We start from the raw sequence: 23,880 nt of genomic DNA on the forward strand, positions 1-23,880 counted from the left end.
TCACTATTGAACCTATGGAGTCTATGGAATCAAACAAAATAGTGCCATATAATGCATTGTGTCAAGTTCCTGATGGTGTGATGATAAAGGTGATTTAGCCAGTTACATTGACTGTAAAATTGAAGATTTAGGATCTTTATCAATTTACTCTCAACTAAAATCCTTGTGTGATAAAAGTAACAAAATCAAACAAGAGTACATTAGGGTTTATGAAAAGGGTTTTCACAATGTGGCATATTTTCTTGAAGATTTTGAAGAAGAACATGTTAGGATAATTCTTAGTCATGTGCATGGGGAAAATATGTACCTTGAAAGGTCGCACACAATCACAAAGGAACCAATCCATGCAGTGACTAGTTTTTGGCAAACCGGTGAAGTTCCTAAGCTGAGGAAAATTTCAAAAGAAACTGTGGTTACACTAACTCAGACTACCTCTGTTGGTCATGCATTTTTAGTTAACAACATTAAGGATCCAGCAGTTAGACTTGCTACTATGGTCATTGGGTACAAGATATTTTATTCCAGCAGAATGAACAATGTGTCATTTGCAACTGTGCATACAGCTTACATAATGATTGTTGAGAATGTAGATTATGACCTATGAGAGGCTATAAGGAGCCAATTGATGTTGAACCTGCAATCAATTAAGAAAGACAACAGTCAAAAGTTCAAATTTGGTCAGCTATTGATTGGTCTATTCTTTTATTTTCAGAATTTCCTACCGGGAATTGGTGACATTCAATGGTCAAAGGACCTACCAGTAACTGCTCAAATCTAGAACAACATTAAGGTTGTAAAGAACACATTCTCTGCTGCAATGAATAGATATTTTAATGAATTCCAAAACAAGATGAGAATGAGGGTGAGGCTACCTGAAGATGTGGTGAAACACTTTGCAAAAGACATTTGTTTCGTAGTCACCACAAACTTTTGTCTTATGGAGGCCGTATAACCCAGAAAAGATGAGATGGATGAAATAAATTATGAAGTCAACTATGACTTATTAATCAGATATGCCAACAACCTTTTGGCATCTCCCAAGGATAAGAGGAAGAAAAGACTGGGAACATACGAGGAAAGAAATGCACCTGCTGAACTTAGTTCTACCAAAGAGAAGAAGAAGAAAGTTGAGCAAGCACCTTCAATGACCACCGGTACAGGGGTGACAAGAAGTGTTCAATCAAAATAGAACCGACACCCAAAGTATATGCTAAGAAGCAGACTACAATGAAGAAGAGAGGTGGGCAACTTATTCTTCAAGAAGAATATAAGGATACCGACACTAAAGAGGAACCAAAGAAGATGAAAGCAACTGGTAAGGAAGCCAAACCAGTAGGAGACACTTCACAGTAGGGTAGGTATTCCTATTAATGCTTTATCTTACAAACCTATGACTGATTTTGAAAGAACTGTAAAAATATTAGGGAGGAATAGGTTTGATAATGTGAAAGAATGTTTTGATTCATTTGATGATGATTAGAAGCAACAAATTATTCAAGAGGTAATCAACCACTTATGTCAATACAAGTGGTTGCCTCGAGATATTAAAAAGGATATTTCTGATTCTTTGTATTATATTATTGCAAAAAAGTGGAAAGTGGTTGTTGAACAAGATCAAGAAATGATGGATAGTATTTTCATTCAATATTTTTCTGAATTGTCTAGAGATTAATTATTAGCATTGCTTGATAATTTCAAAGGACAGTTTCATTCTAAGGCAAGAAGATTGAAGTTATTGAATGGAAAGGTGCAATCTGTTGAAGTTGAAACTCATCAGATAGCTAGATATATTCAAAGGATGCATGAGCAGATGAAGTCTCATCAAACTAATCAAACTGAGACTGGAGCACAACAGAAGTTAGATGAAGAAGAAATTATTCCCCCAGATATTGTCTATCCTACTAAGCATAAGGATGACACTACTTCTCTACCTGTTATCTTTGTAGATGATATTGAGGACACCATTGATATATCTAGTAATATCATTGAACCAGTTATGCAACCTTTACAACAATTGGTCATTACTGTTACACATGAAGCAGCGGAAGCATCGGTAATTCAACCTAGTGTGGATATTCAACCTCCACTTGAAAAAGGACACCAAGTAAAAAATCAATTGCCACCTGTTACAATGGTTACACAGGAGAAACAAACAAAGGTAGAAAAAGAGAAAGAGAAACTTGTGAAAGAAGTTGAAGTGAAGGAACCTAAAGAGAAAAATGAGGAGGAGAAAGAGAAAATAGAGGAGAAGATACCAGCCGAAATGGAAAAAACAATTGTTAAGCAACAAATTGATGATGAGGATGACTCAATAGGCATCAAAGGGCCTATATATGTAGAAAATATGAGTGCATATGAACTCATGGAGATTCCTACAATGATGCAATCTAGAGCTCTGAAGAAAAGATTAAAAGAGCAGAGGAAGGAAGTAAAAACTATTCAAACTGTCGTTGAGATTCTGTCGAGTCTTCTACTGGAGACTGATATTAGAAATTTGTCAACTCCTATCGGCAAGCTTGGCCAGTTGGTTGTTGATGCCTTTGACCAACTAAAGTCCCTTGAAGAGCCTAAAGATATTTTGAGGACTGCTATTGAAACTGGAGGAAGGATACTAGCCTATACATCTAATGTTTCATTTTTCTATACTTATTTGATTAAGAGGTGAGAAGAGACAGAACAGGAACTGGAAAGGATATGTATTGCCTACATACCTTTACAGGACTCAACCTTAGCATTTGACAAATCAATTGATGATTTGCAAAATTAGTTAGATATCTATGATTGTGAACAGGCTAAGAGACTATGATCCTTGAAAGAGATAAAGATCCAGTTGAGACCTAAAGTGGACATCTTACAACGGGCATACAGGGATGCAAAAGCAGTTTTGGAAACTCCACAGATGAGCACAGTGGATGCAATAGAAGAATTCGCTGCACAGGTTATGACAACCATTGAGATCACTAAAACCTTATTGGAAACATGGGAAAATGATTTTTCTCAGATGAAGATCACTTTCAATGACATTTTCTTGCAAATTGCAATGAACAATCCTTGATAAAGACTCTTACATTTTTGTATATGTAAATTTTTGATACAAATTTTTCTATAATATATTTTTATTTTACTTTTCAAATTGGAATTGTTGTCAAAGGGGGAGTAGAAATATGTTTGTACCTTTTTTTGTAAGCACACTTAGTTGTAAAGTTATAAAATTTTCTATGTGTTGCCATCAATGCCAAAGGGGGAGATTGTTGGCTTGATGATGATTGTAATGGATGACTTCATGTGTTGTCATTGATGGCACATGTATACACACATATATGTTCACATTGTCTTAGTCATCTTAGTTAAGACAAACCGGTATTACTCCTAAGTCCTTTGTACTGCAAAACCGGTATTATATGTATTGTTCAAATGGTTTTGAGGGTGTCTAATCGGTATATGTAGACAACCGGTATATGCAAGAATGGCTTGACACCAGCATGGAGATTTAGTGGAGATCGTCAAAGAAGCAAATGGAGGACAATCGGTCTATGAGCTGGAAGAGGTTAACTCTTAACCGATATCGGTGTTCCAACCGGCTTCATTGATTGTGTGATGAGTTATCACTAGTCGTGATGAGTTATCCCTAACTGACAGATTTGGTGGTAATCTATGATTAGTTATGTTAGATTGTCCAGATACACTGCACCTAGGAAATTGTGATATGATTCCTAAGCCGACATGAAATCTAATGTCTATATAATGACATTATGATGAACTATTTTTTCATGATGCAAGATAGAAGTGTTAAGTTGTTGAAGGCGTTGCAGAGTATGTTGGTGATGCAATTTTGAGTGAGCAGAAGAGGATCTATTCAAGAAAGTTGTTCTACTTCTAGATCACACCACCTATTGTTTTCTAATCACTACAACAGTCAAATCCCCTAACAGGGTAATCTCTAACAAGCTTCATTGTACAAATCCTCTAACAAGGTGATCCATTAGTTTGGGTTTAAAATCCTCTACCGAGGTTACTCCTAACAGGGTATAGCTCCTAAAAGAGCTTTGGGATCTTTAATAGGATTTTCTCCTAGCAAAGCACCTTTGTAGACCTTAATCGGTCTATTACCTATTACTGCAGATAGTTAACTTGTGAGTCCCATCTCACCGTGGTTTTTCCTAGTTGGGTTTTCCACGTATAAACACTTGTGTTATGGTGGATGTTTTACTTGTTGTGGATGCTTTAATATCATTTTGGATTGCATGCATAGTGTTTAGTAAACTTGTTAACTGTCTTTATCAGTCTATGTTTAAAGTGGTATTGTTTTTGTTGTCATTGATTCACCCCCCCCTCTCAGTGCTTTATAAGTCTATCAACAACAAGCCCACAAACCGACAAATGATGAAGAGGCTACTGAATTAGAGGAGGATAAAAGAGAACTTAGAGAAAGTGTTAAAGAAGCCTAAGGCAACCGGTAAGGGCAACTCACCTAAGAAACCATTTACATTATAAGACTCTTTCAATAGAATGGTTCAAATAATCAAGGATTATGGGATATACAAAGGTTTGAATACATTGTTTGCTCATTTATCTGAAAGTCAACAAAGGGAGATTGAAGATGTAGTCATCTTTAGTATGAATAAATTTAGCAGAGCTCTTATTGAGCTACAAGGGCAAGTTCCAAATTCTTTGTATAATCTTATTGATGCAAGGTGGCAGGCTGCCATTAGCCAAGACAAAGAATTTGTTGATTATATCTTTAAGCACCTGCAACCGGAAGCAAGTAAGAAATTGAACAAATAAAGGTTAATGCAAAGGCATCATTCAGATCCAAGAAGAGATTAACAAGAATGTTCATAGGAAAGACTGAATTAGTCCAGAAGGAGATTGAGATTTTGATTAAGAAGGCTTTAGGTCTCATCCCAGATGAAGATGAAGAAAAAGATGAACAAGTTAAGGAAGATAGTTCTGAAAAGCTGAAGGCATAAGAACTTCCTAAAGGTGTTAAGATCACAAATTTTTAACCGGATAACAAGTATATGTATGATGATCCTATTGATACTGAACAGATATTCATTCCTGATGATAACAGTGGAGACAATGTTGATAATATTGTTGATAATATAGATGTATTTGATGTTGATGTTCAAATGTTTGAACAACATAAGCAACAAGAGGAACAAGTGGAGAAGCAAACTGAAGAAAAGAGCTTTGATGGGCCATCGGTGAACACACAGCCTACTGATAGTCAAATTCCATCGGTAAGTGTAAATGTTGATGACAGTCAAAAGGAAAATATTGATGAGGAAGCACTGGTGAATGAACAAAATGTGGAAATACAACCACCGCTGGTCAAGGACACCACTGAGGAATAGAAGATAGAAGAAGATAAGTCCGAGAAGAAGAAAATAGAGAAAGAACAGGTAGAGAAAAAGGGGACAAAGGAGAAGAAAATAATTGATGATGATGGGGTGAGCCCACAATAGTGGGTTACACTTTTTTGGATGAGTCCAAAAATCTATTTTAGCCATGTTCTATTGAAACCCCCTTTCGATTGAATGCAAAAAATGTGTTTGATCGAAACCCCTTTTCAATTGAATCAAAAAAAGTGTTCAATACAAAATTTATATAAAGGAGGTTTGATTGAACCCCTTTTGAGATAACATATGTTCTATCGAACCTCCATATTAGAGATCTCCCACCCAAACTTGCCTGGTTTTTGCAAAAACAAATTGGCCTTCGAAGCTCAAATTGGGGGCTCAAATGGATGAATTTTGACAAACCCAAATGCATGATAGTAGTACTCGAAGTGAGATTTCCAATGATTATTATTTTAATATATATTAAGTTTATTATGTTTTTTTTTTATTAACTAAACATAGGTTTCACACCAGACATCAACTTCTAAGTTCAATGCTTATGGAAAAATAGTAAACAAGTTAAAAAAAATGAAAAATATCTATGCAATAGGTATTGAAGTCCTCTTTCTAACAAAAGAAAAAAAAAAAAAAGAATTTCGATACATACACAACAAGTTACGAGCGACCAAATGAACATATGTAAAAATTACAGTTAACTTGACTTCAAAACTTCATAAAATATGAAATATTGAAGATAATGTTATGAAACCAATTACAAACATTAGATATGGATGTTACAAAACTAAATTCAAAAGAATCACATTCATATATATTTTAGAAAACAAGTTATGTCGTACCAAATGAGTATTACTCTTTAAAAATATTGTTTTTTGTAAAAATTCTAATTTTCGAGGGAGATAGAAAAATGGAAACAAATTGATTTCAAAAAATTTCAAAAAATATATATTTAGAATATACACACAAAATTCCACAAATCACTAGTTCACATCATCTACACGTTTTTTACAGTTTACCAATAATAGGTGTCTGAATGTGAAGTTTTTCTGAAAATAAATATTGTAGTGTCAAAGTTGGCAAAAAAGTGTAACCCATTATTGTGGGTTCACCTTGATGATGATGACTCAGTGAGAATTAAAGGGCCTATTGATATGGATAATCTGAGTTCTTCTCAATTGATGGAGATTGCAACAACAATGCAATCTAGAGCTCAAAAGAAGAGAATGAAGGAATAGCAGAGAGAGGCTGAGACAATCAAGATAGCAGTTGATATTTTGTCTAGTCTTCTACCAGAGACTAATAGTGAAAGTTTTGTCACTCCCATTGACAAACTTGGACAGTTGGTTACCAATGTCGGAGATCAACTCAAGAATTTTGAACATGCAACATACATATCAGTTGAAAAGGACTAAAAGAAGAAAAGGACAAAACTGTTGATGTTTGAGATAGATAAAGGTAAGGTAGCACTCACGGTTAATAAATATTTGTTGAAGAATGCACTAGAAACCGAAGGAAAGATTTTGACTACTATTTCAAAGTTTTCACTGTTTTGTGTTAACTTGAAGGAGAAAAGGAAAGTTGCTGAGAAAACCGAAGGAAATATTTTGACTACTATTTCAAAGTTTTCACTGTTTTGTGCTAACTTGAAGGAGAAAAGGGAAGATGCTGAGAAAGAACTTGAAATCTTGAGTGAAACTTTTAGACCCCTGAATGACTCAGCTATTCTTTTTGGTAGATCAGTTGTAGACTGACACCACAAACTGGAGATGTATGAACTTGAGTAGGTTAAACAAATAAGATCATTGAAGGAGCTCCAGACTCAACTAATTCCTAAAGTGGAAATTTTACAGCGAGCATACAAGGAGTTGGAGGCTATTTTGGCTACACCTGAGATGAGAACAATTGATGCAATGGAGGAATTAGTTGGGCAGATAAAGACACATGTTGAGATTATCGGCACACTATTAGAGACATGGGATAATGATCTTAAACAGTTGAAGTTTCATTTCTGTGACGCTTTTTCTAAAATTGCCTTGTAAAAACTTTATGACTCTTATATATATAAATGCTCTGATGCAAATTTTGATGTAAAATGGATATATCTTTCATGTATTTTACTTCTTTATTTGGCATTTTTGTCAAAGGGGGAGTAATAGTTGAGAGTTAGTCAAAATTTTGTATGCAATGTAAAGGGGGAGTAAAAGGAGAAATTGCTAAGGGGGAGTAAATGTCATATAGTTAATTTTTTGTCTTGCACACTTAGTTGACATTTTTTTCCCTAAGTGTTGCCATCAATAAAAAAGGGGGAGATTGTTGGCATTTGATCATTTTATCTTAATCGGTAATTGTTTGTTTGCTTGATGCAATCGATACATGTTTGATTAGATTGTTGTATGATGACTATGCTATATGTTGTCATTGATGGCAACTATGTTTTATAGTCATCTAAGTCCTACAGGTCCATCGGCAAGGCTTAACTAGTAAACAAAGACAGTTTTATCAGAACCGGTAATCAGGACTTTAACTGGTAAAAGACAAACAGTATTATATTTTGACAACCGGTACAAGAAATCTATGAAGAATGAGATGATGTGGTTTTGCAGCAGCAATGAAGGCTGGTAGATGAAGTTATGTTCATGACCGCATGTACAGATTTGATCAGATGAACAAGATCTGATTGACAGAGCAGGTATTCTGACTGAGATTTAACCGGTAGTGATGAAAAACACCCAGATTGGTAAACGATACACAATTGGATTTGTTATGTCGGTGGCTGACATAAGTAAGGCATGTAATGCAAGATTGTTTAGATGCATTGAACCTAGGGAATTGAAACAAGGTTCTAGCCGACCTTATGATATTTTTAAATTGTGTGATGACGTATGAAGAGATATATGTGTATGAGCTTGAATGTGTAAGGATTGATTACCGAATTTCATATTTCCGATAGTGCGATGATCAGAGGAGTTCAGAGGTGAATTTTATGTGATGTTGTAATGTTCTGAAGCGGATCTTATCAGACACTGAAGGTATTATACTAAGATCATTTGTACTTGTTGTTTCCCTAACAGTTGCAGCAAGAAAATCCTCTTACAAGGTCACTCCTAACAAGGTGCAGTCGGATCCTAATAGGTCTAATCATTAAATCCTCTAACCAGGTGACACATTAACTTGTGTTTACAAATCTTGGTAACTTGGGTAGCTCCTAATAGGGCTGGTCTTCACAGGCCTTTTGTAAAGCTCTTAATCGGGCTTAGACACTTCTAACCAGGTGTTGTAGGCCTTAACGGGTCATATCTCTATATTGCAGATAGTGGATCTTTGTGGATACCAACTCCCACCGTGGTTTTTCCCATTTGGGTTTTCCACGTATAAACTCTTTGTCATGTGGATTCTTATCCTTTCCCTTTTTGATGAGTACCTACTTCATTGTGTAGACTACAGTGCTCACCACTTCCCTCCAAAAGGTGTGAGCAACATTTCCTTGGATCAACATGGTTCTAGCCACTTCAACCACAGTCCGGTTGTTTCTTTCTACTAAGCCATTCTGTTGTGGAGTCTAGGGGGCAGATAGTTGCCTCTTGATGCCATTCTCTTCGCAATATTTGTTGAATTCACTGGAAGTCAATTCCCCTCCTTGATCAGTTCTAAGGCATTTGATTCTTCTACCACTTTCCTTTTCTACCAATGCTCTAAAAGCTTTGAACTTTCCAAAGGCTTCAGACTTATCCTTCAACTAGAATGTGACCCACATCATTCTTGAGCAATCATCTATAACAATCATAAAATACCTATCTCCCTGCACACTCCTAGTTTTCATAGGACCACACAAATCAGTATGCACAAGATCAAGTAAGTTGTCAACAGTGAAAGATTTACCTTTGAAGGTTGAGGAAGACATTTTCCCCAGTTGACATTCTCTGCACAAAGGATTTTCCGGTTTGCTCAACATCGACAGTCCTCTAACTACCTTGATCTTACTAGCCTTTATTATGTTATCAAAGTTTACATGGTAGAGTCTCCTATGCCACATCTAGCTATCCTCAATCTTAGCCATAAGACATGTACTTATATTTGCATTTAGCTGAAACAAGTTACCTTTGGTCTGCATACCGATGGCCACCAATTCACCATTCTTTCCTTTGATTCTGCATACTCCATTTTTTAATTTCAAAGTGAGTCCACTATCATTCAATTGGGCAACACTCAATAGATTGTGTCTGAGACCTTCCACCCAATACACATTGTCAGCACTACTCTTTCCATTCAGAGAGATGGACCCTCTTCATCTGACCATACATGGTGCATCATTACCAAAGCGAACCACACCACCATCATATTCTTCCAAAGATAGAAACTTGCTCCGGTCACCAGTCATATGGTGAGAACAGCCACTGTCAATAATCCACTCATTGGAATTACCAAAGTGGGAGACAAGAGCCTTCTTGTCTGACGCATCTTCCTTTACTGCAACAAACACAATATCTTCATTTTCTTCATCTTCTGATTCCTCATCTGTGACACCTTCATCAACTGCTACAAAACAATTTCTCTGGTTTCCTCCTTTGAATTTCTTGAACCTTTCTAGTTTGTCCTTGTTGTCACCATTAGGACAGTTTATAGCAATATGTCCTATCCGGTTACAAGAAAATCATTTCAAAGGGAGCTTACCTCTGTATTTATTGGTTCCCTTAGGAAATCTCTTGGCAAGAAAAGCTTCAAATTCCATAAGAATCTCCTCATCATCCATTTCTCTGCTTTGTCTTGGTTCACTGCTGGTGCTTGCTTCTTTTCCTTTTCTGGATGGTGCAGCAAAAGCTCTAAAAGCTGATTCAATCTTTTGAATACTGCCATCATAACTATTTAGCTCATAGGTTGTCAACTTTGCAATGATGGAGTCTAGGGATACCTTGGTCTTGTCTATTGATCTCAACTCCCGAACAGTAGCAACCCTTATTGCATAGACCAGTAATAAGGACCTCGGGACTTTACTAATAACAATAGAATCTTCCATTTTTCCTCCCACACTCTTGATGTCTCCAACAATAGTCTTGATTCTTAATCCATATTGTTGAATGGTCTCACCTTCAATCATTTTCATGTCTTCAAACTTCCCTCTAAGGCTTTCTTCCTTAGCTTGTTTTACATGCTCATCACCGCCATAGATATTCTCAAGAGTATCCCAAACTTCTTTGGGATTATCTTTATCCTGGACATCAATAAACTCAATGTCAGATAAGTTGTTGATTAGGGCTTCCATGACTTGCCCATTCTCCTATATCTCTCTCTTTTGATCATTAGTGAGAGTAATGGTAGGAATGACAAAAACATTCTCAACATAGCTCTAGTGTTGAGCACCCATGCTTCTAATGTAAATCTTCATTCTGTCCTTCCATATTTTAAAGTTATCTTTGTTGAACTTTGGACCTTCCCTCTTCATCATTACAATAGGATCTTTCCCTCAAGCGGTTAAGCTTACAACACATAGGACCTAGAGGAGGCTCTGGTACCAATTGATAACTTAATGATGAACGGTAAGTACCAAACTGGTACTGAGAGGGGGGGGGGGTGAATCAGTACAGTCAAAAACACTTTCCAAAAACCGGTTAGACAACAAACACTACAAATGACTAGCAAATAGTAACACCGGTCTGAAACAGAGTACAACCGGTAAAGCTAAGAATGATTGTGACAAGCATTAACCGGTTGATCACTTAGCTTTCCACTCAACTTAATACTACACATCCATTTCGCCCTTATGCATGAACAAGTAATCTATCATCAGAAATATAATAACAGCTAGTCCAACATGATTTACCTTCAGACACAAATCACTTAAACCATCACATGAAAAACACCACATCTAACACACAAATTTTTCACGTGGAAACCCAACTAGGAAAAACCATGGTGGGGATGAATACCCACAAGCTATTTTTGAACTCTTTAGAAGTTCGCTCTGTTAGGAGCCTAGTTTGGTTAAAGACTGTTACAACAGGTTCTGTTAAGAACCGATCCTGCTAGGGATCACCCGATTAAGGGATGGCTAAATACCCGGTTAAGGGTTAAACCCTATTAGAGGTTACCTTGTTAGAGGATTTCAAGAACCTAATGAATTTGAGTCACCCTGTTAAAGGATTTACAACAAGCTTGTTAAAGCTACCCGGTTAAGGGATTTTCTAACTGTTGAAGTGATTAAAGATCAACAGGGATTACAATGATTTGATAATAGCACTTAATGCCAACGCAAATCTACTTTAGTTCCTTCCTTCAGCACACACATTATGCAGGTATCAATCCTCTTATCTCATCTAGTTTGGCAAGAATCATGTATCTCTGCACTTAGATACACACACACAATTTTCCAACCACCTCAGCATGAAACACAACGTCGACCTTATAGGAAACAGATAGGTCGGTAGCATAAACCCTAAACCCTAAACATTTAGGTTAAGAAATTGAACGATTCAATCCTGACCATTGAACACTTTGCATTTGAATACAATGGTCTTGAACAAATCTCAAGACATTCTCCATCGTTCGTTCTTCACCGCTTCATGGAGGTAGTAACCCATCATGCACTCTCCACCATTTACAGGGACTTCGCACATTCTCGAGATAGATATGATCAATCTCCTTCATGCAAGATCCTTCACGTGCACAAGGCTGATGTGGCAACACAATATGATCTTCATTATAATGCTAACTCATCCCACGATGTCATCGGTTGAATCACACAGGCTTGGAACACTTCAACCGGAAACCCTGAAGCTAAGACTACCAACCGGTAGTCCTACCACATTCATGTACCAGTTCACATTTCATCATACCGGTTCACTTGGACAAACATACCGCTTCACCTATTGCTCATATATCATTTTACACCACCATATCGGTTCTCTTTGCCAGCAGCTTAGCTCCAGTATACCGGTTCACCACATTATACCGGTTCACTTTTCAGAATATTGACATCAATGACAACATAATATCATCATGTCAACATACTCTGCACAAATGCCAACACACGCAACACCACCAAATAATTCACCAAGATCATTTGCAACACACTACACCACCGAATATGTCGCATAACATGAAGAATATCATCGGACCAATAAAATCTTCATTAACACACACCATGATCAACGCAGACCACCAAAACACATAGGACACAATCAGAGAACATCAACAAGCAACGTGAATTCCATCGCAATCACCGCAACAACTCAAATAATAAGAATCATCATTAACACCATCACCGGAGCTCCAGAACACCAACTAACAAACTGAAAGATACACTTGCGAAGTTCCAAATCATGAACCATCCAATCAGAGGACACACATGAATGTCCCAAACACTCTCCAAAATTCGCAACTCAAGATATAATCATTCCGGAGCAATATGAATGAAATACCACAATCTGCAACATAGAACACTAAAAAAACCAATCCACATACCGAACCCCATAACTCAACCGAATCACCTCATAGCAACATGAAACTCATATTGAATCAACTACATATAAGCATCTCAAAACCCAATAAACCGCATCAGCACATTTGCAACAGATCACAAAAACCAACTAATTGTAACACACCAACTCTCTGCAACACAAGAATATTTTGACATCAACGACAACAAAACATTCTAACAACTCTAATATCCAACATAGTATAGGTGGTAGATTTGTTCTTTGTAGAGGTATTTAGACTCCACAAGACACCTAAGAACATTATTAGTGATAGGGAAAATAAGTTCATGAGTTTATTTTATTAGGATTTGTTCAAGTTATGTAGTATAGAGTTGACTAGTAGCACTAGTTACGACCCCCAAACTGATGGACAAACTAAGATTATTAATAAATGTGTGGAAGGTTACCTATGCAATTATATTTCAAGACAAAAGGCATGGGTTAAGTGGTTGCATTTGGGGCAGTTTTGCTACAACTCCACCTTTCACATGACTACTAGGATGTCCCCCTTCATTTCCTTGTATGGTTATGAATCTTCCAACTTCACTTATTTACTCTTTGGAGATTACAGAGTGCTTAGAGACAAAGATCTTCCTTGGGAGATCTAAGAAATCATAATATTTTGAGGGATAACATCCAACATGCTCAAAATCAAGAGAAGTAGTATGTTGATTAGCATCGTATTGAGCATACATTTGAGGTAGGAGACATAGTTTATGTGAGCTGACAACCCTATAGTTAGTCCACTCGAAACAAAAGTGGATTAAAGAAGTTGAAGTCTCACTTATATGGTTTGTGCAGAGTCACTGAGAGGATTGAAGAGGTGGCTCACAAGATTGAGTTGCCTGAGAGTAGAAATGTGCATAATATTTTCCATGTATCTTACCTCACAAGGCACTTAGGCATAACATGATTCCTTTTAAAGAGTTGTCTCCTTTGGATGTGGAAGGCAAGGAAATAGTGATTATAGAGACAATGATTGATTTCAAGGATCATACTCTACGAAAAAGGATTGGCAGGGAATACTTGGTGAAGTGAAAGAACTTTCCAATGGAGGATGCTATTGGGGAGAGTAAATTTTACAACATCCAGATTTACGATTGCTTGAGGACAAGCAATCTTGGGGAGGGGGAAGTATATTGTCCCCTTCATCCACCTAGTTAGTTTGAGATTTCCATTACCCTATTCTTGTGTTCTTGTAGGCTAAATGGTTTTTATTAGGGGACTTAGTGTCCAATGGAGAGCTTTAGCAAGTGATTTCAGTTTGTTCCAGTAAACTTTATATTTTTAGTATTTGACCATTTTTAGTAAGTGTCATTTTGGGTACTTGGTCTCAACTTTCATCTCCTCATAGTTCAAAGTGAAATGTTTTGAATTTAGTGCCTTCGTGATTTCTAAGGTTGGATAAAGTCACTTTATCGCTTAAGTGAAAGTGCAAGTGTTCATAAAGTGTTCCCTATTGCCATGCCTAGGAAAGTGGGTCAACTTAAGTTATTTTTAAAAACACATTTTGACCCTAAAAGGTGATGCCAAGGCTAGGAGATGATTTAAGTGTTTAAATAGTTGTTTTTTATGAGCTCAAAAGAGGATGCCAAGGAGAGAGAAGGTCTATTTTTTGAATAAAGTGAAAAGTGAGGGAAATAAATTCAAATTTGTTGAGTGTTGCTCTAATTCTTCCCTCCACATTATATATTTGATTGTTGAGCTCTCATTTGTATATATTGATTTGACAACATAAGGAGATATTACTAGAATAAGCGTTGAGAATTCTTCTTTCTTTTGTTGGTTGAGGACGAAAAACCCTTTGTAGTGTTGCTAGTTTCGATGGTGAAATGCCTTCCCTAGCTAGTTGGTGTGTTTAGCTTCAATTTTATAGTAATTTTTGGCTTGCGTTGGAGATACGGGTTTTAAATGGTGAAGGTTTATGAGGTTTTTGATGTGAGTATTGATTTTTTGATTTGGTGTGTTCATTTTGAGAGTGTTGTTTGAGTTTGATAATAGCACGTTGTTTTTTCAGTTTGTTGGTCTTCATTTTCTAAGTTATAAAAAATGTATATTTTGTTTGTATCTTTTAAAGGAGGATTTAATTGGTTCTATACATTTGACATAGTTAGGTGTCGCATTTTGATAGCTCATTTGTTGATTTCGGCAAAGATTTGATTTTTCTAGGAAAACCGCCTTTCCTACTAGAGTTATATAACTCCCATTGGCATGTGAGCTTGGAGAATATTTAAATCTACATTTTGAGTACTAGAAAACTATTGGCATTAGTGCCTAGTATTGTAAAATTGGAGATTGGTAATGCTAGAGTAATTTTGGTAAAGTTTCGAGGCTTAGAATCACTTCTTGTGAATCATCCTTATCCCATTCTAGATATCAATTTGGTGATGATCATTTTCTAATTGTTCAATTCATAATTTGAAGTCATTTTTAGGTCTTACAAATGTAATACATTTTGTTTAGGGCTTAAATCTGATTGAAAAGATTAATAATGAAGTTCTTTAAATGCATTATGTTTGCTATCTATTTGCAATCTTTTATGTTCCATTTTATGTTCTCTATGTGGAATGAAATTTGAAACAAAACAAGCAAAAATGATGACACTTTGGTTCTAAATTTGTAATACCATTTCAAAAAAAATAAAGGATGAACAGTTCAAAGTACCTTGAAGAAGAACGGAACTAAAAACCTCAATCCCAAGTATTATGGACCCTACAAAGTGATCAAGAAGATTGGTGGAGTAGCCAATGAGTTGGAGCTTCCTTAGGGTAGCATAATTCATAACTTAATTAAATGGAAATAAATTCCAATTAAGGATGCCACTTGGGAGGGACCTTAGATATTTTAGCATCCAAATTTTTATTGCTTGAAAGCGAGCAATCTTGAAGAGGGGGGGACTTTCACGGCCCATTTTCAAAAATAGCAAAATGGATTGATTTAATTAATCAATTTTCAATCCCCATGTGTTAATTAAAAATTCGTGAAAAATACTAATTTAATATTTCTTCTTGTCCTTATAATTATTATTTTTTGGTATAATTAAATAATAAATTTATTATTTCATGTTCAATGGGGTGTTAAAATATGTGGGCATCACTTATGACATTCTCTAGAGCATTCTTGGGTATTGGTTTATTTGCAAGTTCAAAGGTCAATTACAAAGTGGGTTCTACTACAATTTCAAATTAATTTCCCTCTCATATATTGGTGTGGAATTTTTGGGCACCCAAATTTAGCATGAATCGTATAAAATAAATAAATTCATCTTTTGGTCTCATTTTGGTTAGGAAAAAACTTTTGGAGAGCATTGGTGTTCTTCATACCTTTCTCGAACAAAAACCCACTGGAGATTGTAGTTAATGAATGAAAACCCACTGATTAATTTGGATCAAAGGATGGAACCTTTTTGTCCTTGCATACATTCTCACACAAAGGTTGGGTCATGCATAAGGAATTTTATGTTATTAGCTTACATGTTATTTGTATGTTGCAGATTGCAAGATAAGTGTTTGTTAAAATGGCTACAAATTGCATTTTGGAGTTTGGGGTGTGACTCTCTATTGCTAAACAACCCTTTTACTGTCCATCATCTATTCCATTATCTTTCTATCATAAGTGCATTGTTATTTTGGTGTTTTTTAGGTTGTGTCATTTGTGTGGAGACTAAGTTGCTTGTAGTGAAGTTTTGCTTCACTTTTTGATGTGTTAGTTTGAAAGTAAATTTCTTATTGTAGTTGTAGTTGTTGTACAATGCTTCTATAGCAGCCCATTTTATGTATCTATAATAAGAATAAATATTAATGAATTCTTCCAAGTATTAGATATGAATTTGGTGAAAACATGTGTTAATTGCAATTAATTAAATTGCCAAATTCTTCAAGATCTCTTGTTGAGGCACCAAAAAGATTGAAAAGAATAACAATTTCATTTGATTTTTTGTTATTTGGAAATTTTAAAAATTAAAAATTTCATAATTGGTTAATCAATCAAACCAATAGAATTTTGTTGTTAAATGTAGACTATGGGTAATTCTTTCATACCCATGCCATAAAAAAGTGTGAGTTGTGTTTCAATCCAAGCACACTTCCTAATACTTCCAAGCATATCAAAATGGGCATTGGAACAATAGGAAACCATTACAAATAGTAAAAAACACAACTCTCATACAAAATATTTTTTTTTGGAGCTCATTTCATAAAAGGCAAGATTGGATATTCTATTTGTGTGTTGATACAATCGAAGAAATTGAATAAAATGCATACATGTGTAGTACGGAAGTGGCAACCACAACATCTAATGTTTGTATCTATTTTTAGTGGTTTCATGGCATTCTAATGCTATTTTGTGCCTATTTGAAAAATGGTGCTGACAAAAGCAAAAAAAATTTAAAAAATAGTAGTACAATATGCAATCACATGATAGATGTACAATACAACATTAAATATTCAATTACCCAAATAAATAATGATAAAATAAACAATGTCAACTACAATTGTAATTAGGGCTGAATAGTAAATTTACAAAAAGGAGAAGATATTATTTTTTCTTGTTGAATAAATCATGCACAAGTTTTGACTACAAATGTAAATATTTTAATATGCAAACTTTAGATTAAATGTAGCACTTAAACTTAACTTTATAAAAATGGAATATATCTCACAAAACTAGAACACAATAATTCTTTTAAACCTCCACAGTCTACTAGTAAATGTAAATATTTAACCATTCTACCTAAGACAAATTGTAAGAAGCCCCAAGATTATGCTTCAAACCAAGCAATAGAATAAGAAATGAGCACTAGAGTGGTAGGAGATTTAATCAAAATGTATTTTTAAAAGTTCACAAATAATGTTGCTTCTAAGTGAAACAACCTTAATTGTGAAAGCAAAATTGGAAACTTGGGATTTTTTCTTTTTTCAAGGGGGACATTTTAAATGGGTGTGACTATGCACTTGTTATCAAATAGTAGACGAGAAACTACCTATATTTCGTAGGAACCATGTGGTAGCTCAAAAGTAACCTTTGAATACGCCTTGTTAAAAAACCAATCACTAAAACATACAAGCATGCATGCAATATTATATACTTTATCTACCAATTATTTTTCTCCATCTTATCTTAGGAGAAATACTCGAAAAGAAATTGGTTGTCAAAGGTACATTAATATTGCATACTCCCATGGGTGGGTTTGAATTTTAATCATCAATTGAGGAGGTTTCATAATTCTTAAATGCTTATACATGTTGCAAAAATTGAGAAATCAATGCTTGCCCATATTGTAGGAAAGAGTGGAGATTTTCAAGAGTATGTTTAGAAGATGTAGGTCTTGAAAGGTATGCATAGTACAATTGATAGTGGCTATATTCAAGCCCCAATTCTTACTTCCTTTCTAATCCTCAACCTTGGATGGTGAATTACTTGTCTAAGGCGCGATGACACCACCTTCATAATTGGGCCCAAGTTTCGAGAACATCTGTCTAGGCCACCCATGGGGCTGACCTAATTTGGAATGGATTTACTCCACCTCTCCCTAACAACACCATGGCTATCCTTATTGTGGGGGGGGCAATAGAAAAGATTAAATAATTGGGCTAGAAAATGCTAGTATCTTCTAAAATTATGAATATATGCATATATCGATATCATTAGCATAATATAAACATCAATCATATTGTAATCAATATTCCTAGTGCATGTATGTAATCGTTTGTATTAAATGCTTGGGAATGTTTGTGCCTTTGATGTGAATGCATGAACATTTACTGTATGTGACTATCCTTTCTATGTGAAGGACATATTTGACAAGTCAATGGTAGTGAAAGAACATTGAATATTTGATGACAATGTGAAAGATTGTAAAAGAAAGCATATGATATGAACTAAAGCAACTATCCGACAATCATGATACACCATGACATCAATGGATGGATGCTACATAACTGAAATACTCGAAAAGAAATTGGTTGTCAAAGGTACATTAATATTGCATACTCCCATGGGTGGGTTTGAATTTTAGTCATCAATTGAGGAGGTTTCATAATTCTTAAATGCTTATACATGTTGCAAAATTTGAGAAATCAATGCTTGCCCGTGTTGTAGGAAAGAGTGGAGATTTCCAAGAGTATGTTTAGAAGATGTAGGTTTTAAAAGGTATGCTTCTACACTAGTCACATATATTTTTTTCATTTGAAACTTGTCAAATATGTCCTTCACATAGAAAGGATAGTCACATACAGTAAATGTTCATGCATTCACATCAAAGGTGCAAACATAAAAGCAAGTCAATGGTAGTGAAAGAACATTGAACATTTGATGACAATGTGAAAGATTGTAAAAGAAAGCATATGATATGAACTAAAGCAACTATCCAACAATCATGATGCACCATGACATCAATGGATGGATGCTACATAACTGAAGTTTTGACTTCTCATTGACAATCAAATGACAATATTGTTGTTCAAGTGACAGTAGTTCTACAATTCACTCTCATTTGTATATTGTTGTTCAAGTGACAATAGATTTCTAGGAAAAAAATAAAGACGAAAGATTACTCCTTGGATTTGTTGAATGTTATGATTTTTTTGTTCTTTTCTTTTTATCATCTTTTTTCTGGACACCACATTATATTCTTAATTTTTTGGTCTTCAAATATTGCAAAATGTTGGAAAACTTGACCACAAATAGAGAAATTGAAAGTTTGCAAACAATTAGCAAGTAAAATTGAATCTTTTAAGCTCAAGAGTATGAATTCGATATTATTCTAATTTAGAATGATTGCAAAGGAGTATGTTTAGTCATAAAAGTTTAAAGTCAATAATGTTATTATGGATGCTTAGTTATGGCATTGAACCACTATAATTTTATTTTTTAGATGTATGATGAAACAATACGTATCAAATGTGAAAACATGGTTTATTATTTTAGTGGATTCATCTCCCTTCAACATAAAAGATAATTTGGTTGACAATTACTACAAATATTTGGTTATACAAAAGTTATTTCTTTGTTGTTCAAATATTATTGTCTTGACATGCGAGATAACTCATTTCAATTTATTAAATTCTCAATTGCTTTAAATTATTAAATCATTTATGTCATTTCAATGGATTCCTCAAGAGATGCTTTTAAATGACTCAAAAAAACCAGAATTTAAAGAAAATAACAAGAAACCTACCATGATGGCAAATTGAACCCAAAGCACTAAAAAAAGATTCAAATATGACTATCATTTTCATTTTGAGGTAGTTGTTACTTTGATTATAGTTATTATAAATTATAGTTAGTTCTCGCATGTCAAGAAATTAATATTTAAATGACAAAAAAATAACTTTTGTATAACCAAATATTTATAGTAATTGTCAACCAAATTATCCTTCAGATGAAAGGAAGATGAATCCACTAAAATAATAAACCATGTTTTCACATTTGATAAGTATTGTTTCATCATACATCTAAAAAATAAACTTTATAGTGATTCAATGTCATAATTAAGCATCCATAAATAAATTTCTTTCAAAACCACACAACTAAAAAATTGCTATACAAAAAAAAATATAAAAAATTAATGTCTAAATATAAAAAGTAATTTCATACAAATTATGATTTTTTGAATCTATATAAATTTAAACATAGCATAATATTCCATAGCCACCCAACACTAATAACAACTAATTCTAAGCATTTTAAACCTCATTCGCTTCTTACAAATCATTTTTCCCTAAATGCCTTGTAATTAAAAAGAAACAATAAATTGCACAAATAAAATAATAGAGAAAGTACAAATTGGTTACTTTCGTGTTTTCAATTATAAATGCACAACTATATGGACTAGTCATTTGTGTCTCTTAATACCACAAACACTAACAAAATTCATAAACCCTTACTGTTTTAGGGAAAACAAACAAAAAAATGTTATGATGTGCACAAAATGTCATTCAAAATCTTGAAAAAACTTTCATAGAATGTCATTTTGGGTAAAAAATTAACTATTTTCATTTATATAGAATTTGCCATTTTGCCTGATATTATTGGCAATTGTATGTATGATGCCTTGACTTGTCCATATCATAAGCGGTGCTCTTCATTCTTATTGTCGTTCTTTTCCCATCCAAATTCTCAAACTTTAAACTCAACAACCAAACTAAAATAAAATTCACCAAAATATTCAAATCTAACACATTAATCTTTAAAAAATCCATAAAACAATAGGTGCTATAATGACCAAAATTCTCAAATGCTTTAAATTATTAAATCATTTAAGTCATTTCAATGGATTCCTCAAGAAATGCTTTTAAACGACTCAAAACAACTAGAATTTAAAGAAAATAACAAGAAATCTATCATGATGGCAAATTGAACCCAAAGCACTAAAAAAAGATTCAAATGTGGCCATTGTTTTCATTTTGAGGTCGTTGTATATCATACATCTAAGAGATAAACTTTATAGTGGTTCAATGTCATAATTAAGCATCCATAATCTAAAGTGGTAATATTTTTCAATCTTGTCAATATTTAAGTGGTTCAACTCTAATAACTTCCAATTTTTTTATATTTAAGAATTGCAATGAAATGGGTGTCACCAAACAGTTGTCACCGTGTGACTGTATCTCTTAATCAATTATAAATTAACTATCGCAAGGGTCTCGAACTCAACACCCTTGTTAACCTATTTTATCCATTGTTTGAAATAGGCATCAAATTAAAATTTTGAGGACCTAAGATAGAGACAGGTCGTAATGCTTTTAGGGATACTTTGTATGTTAAATGTTTTCATGATATCCTTGACCCCGGGTCATTTAGAAAGACTTTTTTGTTTTGTTTCACATACTCAATTTCTTATCACAGTTTTAAAAATATGTTTTCCAAAAGAGGAAAGGGTTTGAGCTTCCCGTGTAGTTGTTTTCATGCATTTTGGAAGTTGTTATAGCTTGCGCACTTGTTGAAGTTCCACAAAAGCTATGGAGGTGCGCGGGAAGAGTCCATTGCTGTCTTGTGGACCTACATGGCACGTTGCAAAACATGGAACCTGGCGTGGTGCATGAAAAGGAAGAGCTTTCAGGATTCGCGATTAAGTCAAAAGAGACACCTCTCCATTCTGAGTTCTACCCACGTTCAGGTCAAGAACAAGTGCAGCTTAATGTGGTTGATTTTCATCTATTGACATGTATGATATTAACAATTGAAACACACCTCTTCGTGAGCTGCAATATTTATAACTGTTCAAGGGGTTTTGAGGGTGTGCTGTCGAGCTATGGAGAATGTCGGATAAGTTGTGAAAGAGCTGTGAATGGAGAAAGCATGGCTGCAAACAAATCTAAAAAAATGAGAGAAAATAAGACTCACAAGATGCAATTGTGAAGCTTTAAAAGAAGCAAGAGGAGCACAGTCATAGATGACAAATTTGTAAGGTTATAAGATTGACACTCTTCATGCAAAGAAATGACCGAGTTAAGAGGGCAATTCTTTCAAAATGACAGTGATGACAGTTAAAGACGAGAAGAAGCATGAGCCCAACTGAAAGTGATCCACAAGCTGCTTGCCTTGGGTGTGCAGGCTTTTGCTACTTTCTCAGTTTTGATCAAGACTGTAATTATCGGATAGGTACGCTAGGATAGAAAGGACAGTCCTCAATGCCTACTGTAATTATCAACACAAAGATCAAGACTGTCATTCTGTGGATAAGTCTATTAGTCTTAACACAACGAATTCTTCAACCCTTCAGGACAGTCATTGAAGCCATCTAAAATCATTTCTCTAGAAGAGCCAAAATACATGAAGGTACACAAGACAATATATATATGGAGAGCAACCATGCAATACAACCATAGAAATGCATTAAAAAAGTGCCTAGTTTAAAAGACAGATTTTAGTGCAATATGAAAAGAGTGGCCCTAGATGTCAAAGTGTATTAGCAAAAGATAATACCCTTTGCAAGGTAGATCTGCTTAGAACCAAGATACATAGGACAGTCTTTGAAGAATCTACAGCTGACAGTACATACATAACAGTGGCAGGTCATAGTTTGTTTCCAGGAAGAACAACTTCAAGGCTTAAAGAACCAACATTTTAAGTTGTATTCATTGTTTTAATTAGTGTATCAGCAATTGGTGGTGGTATTTTGAGTGCAAAAAGTGGCTCTGAATTGATTGGTTACTTGTAGTTTATGGAGGTGGTGGAAATTTCCTGGTCTACAACATGATTAGGATGTGAAAGAGACATGACCATACTGTAATATTCCTGCCTGTAGAAGACCAAATTTAATGAGAACATGGCTCATCAAAGTTTAAGTGTTCGAAATTCCACTTTTAATATGTAATGGTGATAGTGTAGAGGTCAAAAGGGTTTGAAGAAATAAGTACCTCATGAAGCTATTAAACCCTACCGTGTCAAAAACGTAAAAGAAGGAACCCTGTTTTGTGCAGACCTTGTTGTGAATATGGTGTAGGTCCTCAAACCTTACAACTGCCAGGAAGAAACACATGGATAAAATGTTCAACCCTTATTTGAAATTAACGTTTGAAGGTAGGTGTTGTTTGAGTAGTGTGAGTTAGATGAAAGGGGGTTATAACATCAGAGGGGGACTCTCAAATTCAGTGACAATCACGAAAAAAAATGAGCATGCAATGGCAGGTTTATATTTGAGGAAGGATAAGTATGGGAAAGTGGCAATTGTAGCAATGCTGCAATAGTATGACAGTGTTTCAACCAAGAAAAGGGGCCTAAACTGAGCCATAGCAATAGTCCAAGTCACTATTGAACAGTGAGTAAGCTGAGCTATAGCAATAGTAAAAGGGCCTAAGATGAGCTTTGACAACAGTCAAAGACCCTATGGTCATACCAACTAGAGGGCAGTCTTAAACCTACAGAGAGGTATAGTTCAAAAGATGCGGGTTCAAAACGACTAGTTTCTCATGAGCAAGGACAGTGTATAAAGGGAAAACTACGCGATGAGGATAATGTACATATCACAGCTATAAAGAAGAGGATATACTTTGAAGAGGTGGTCCGAGTCACTGTTTAACAGTGACTAAGCTGAGCTATGACAA

The sequence above is a fragment of the Cryptomeria japonica genome, chromosome 8, assembly GCF_030272615.1.
Source record: "Cryptomeria japonica chromosome 8, Sugi_1.0, whole genome shotgun sequence".
Classification (NCBI taxonomy): domain Eukaryota; kingdom Viridiplantae; phylum Streptophyta; class Pinopsida; order Cupressales; family Cupressaceae; genus Cryptomeria; species Cryptomeria japonica.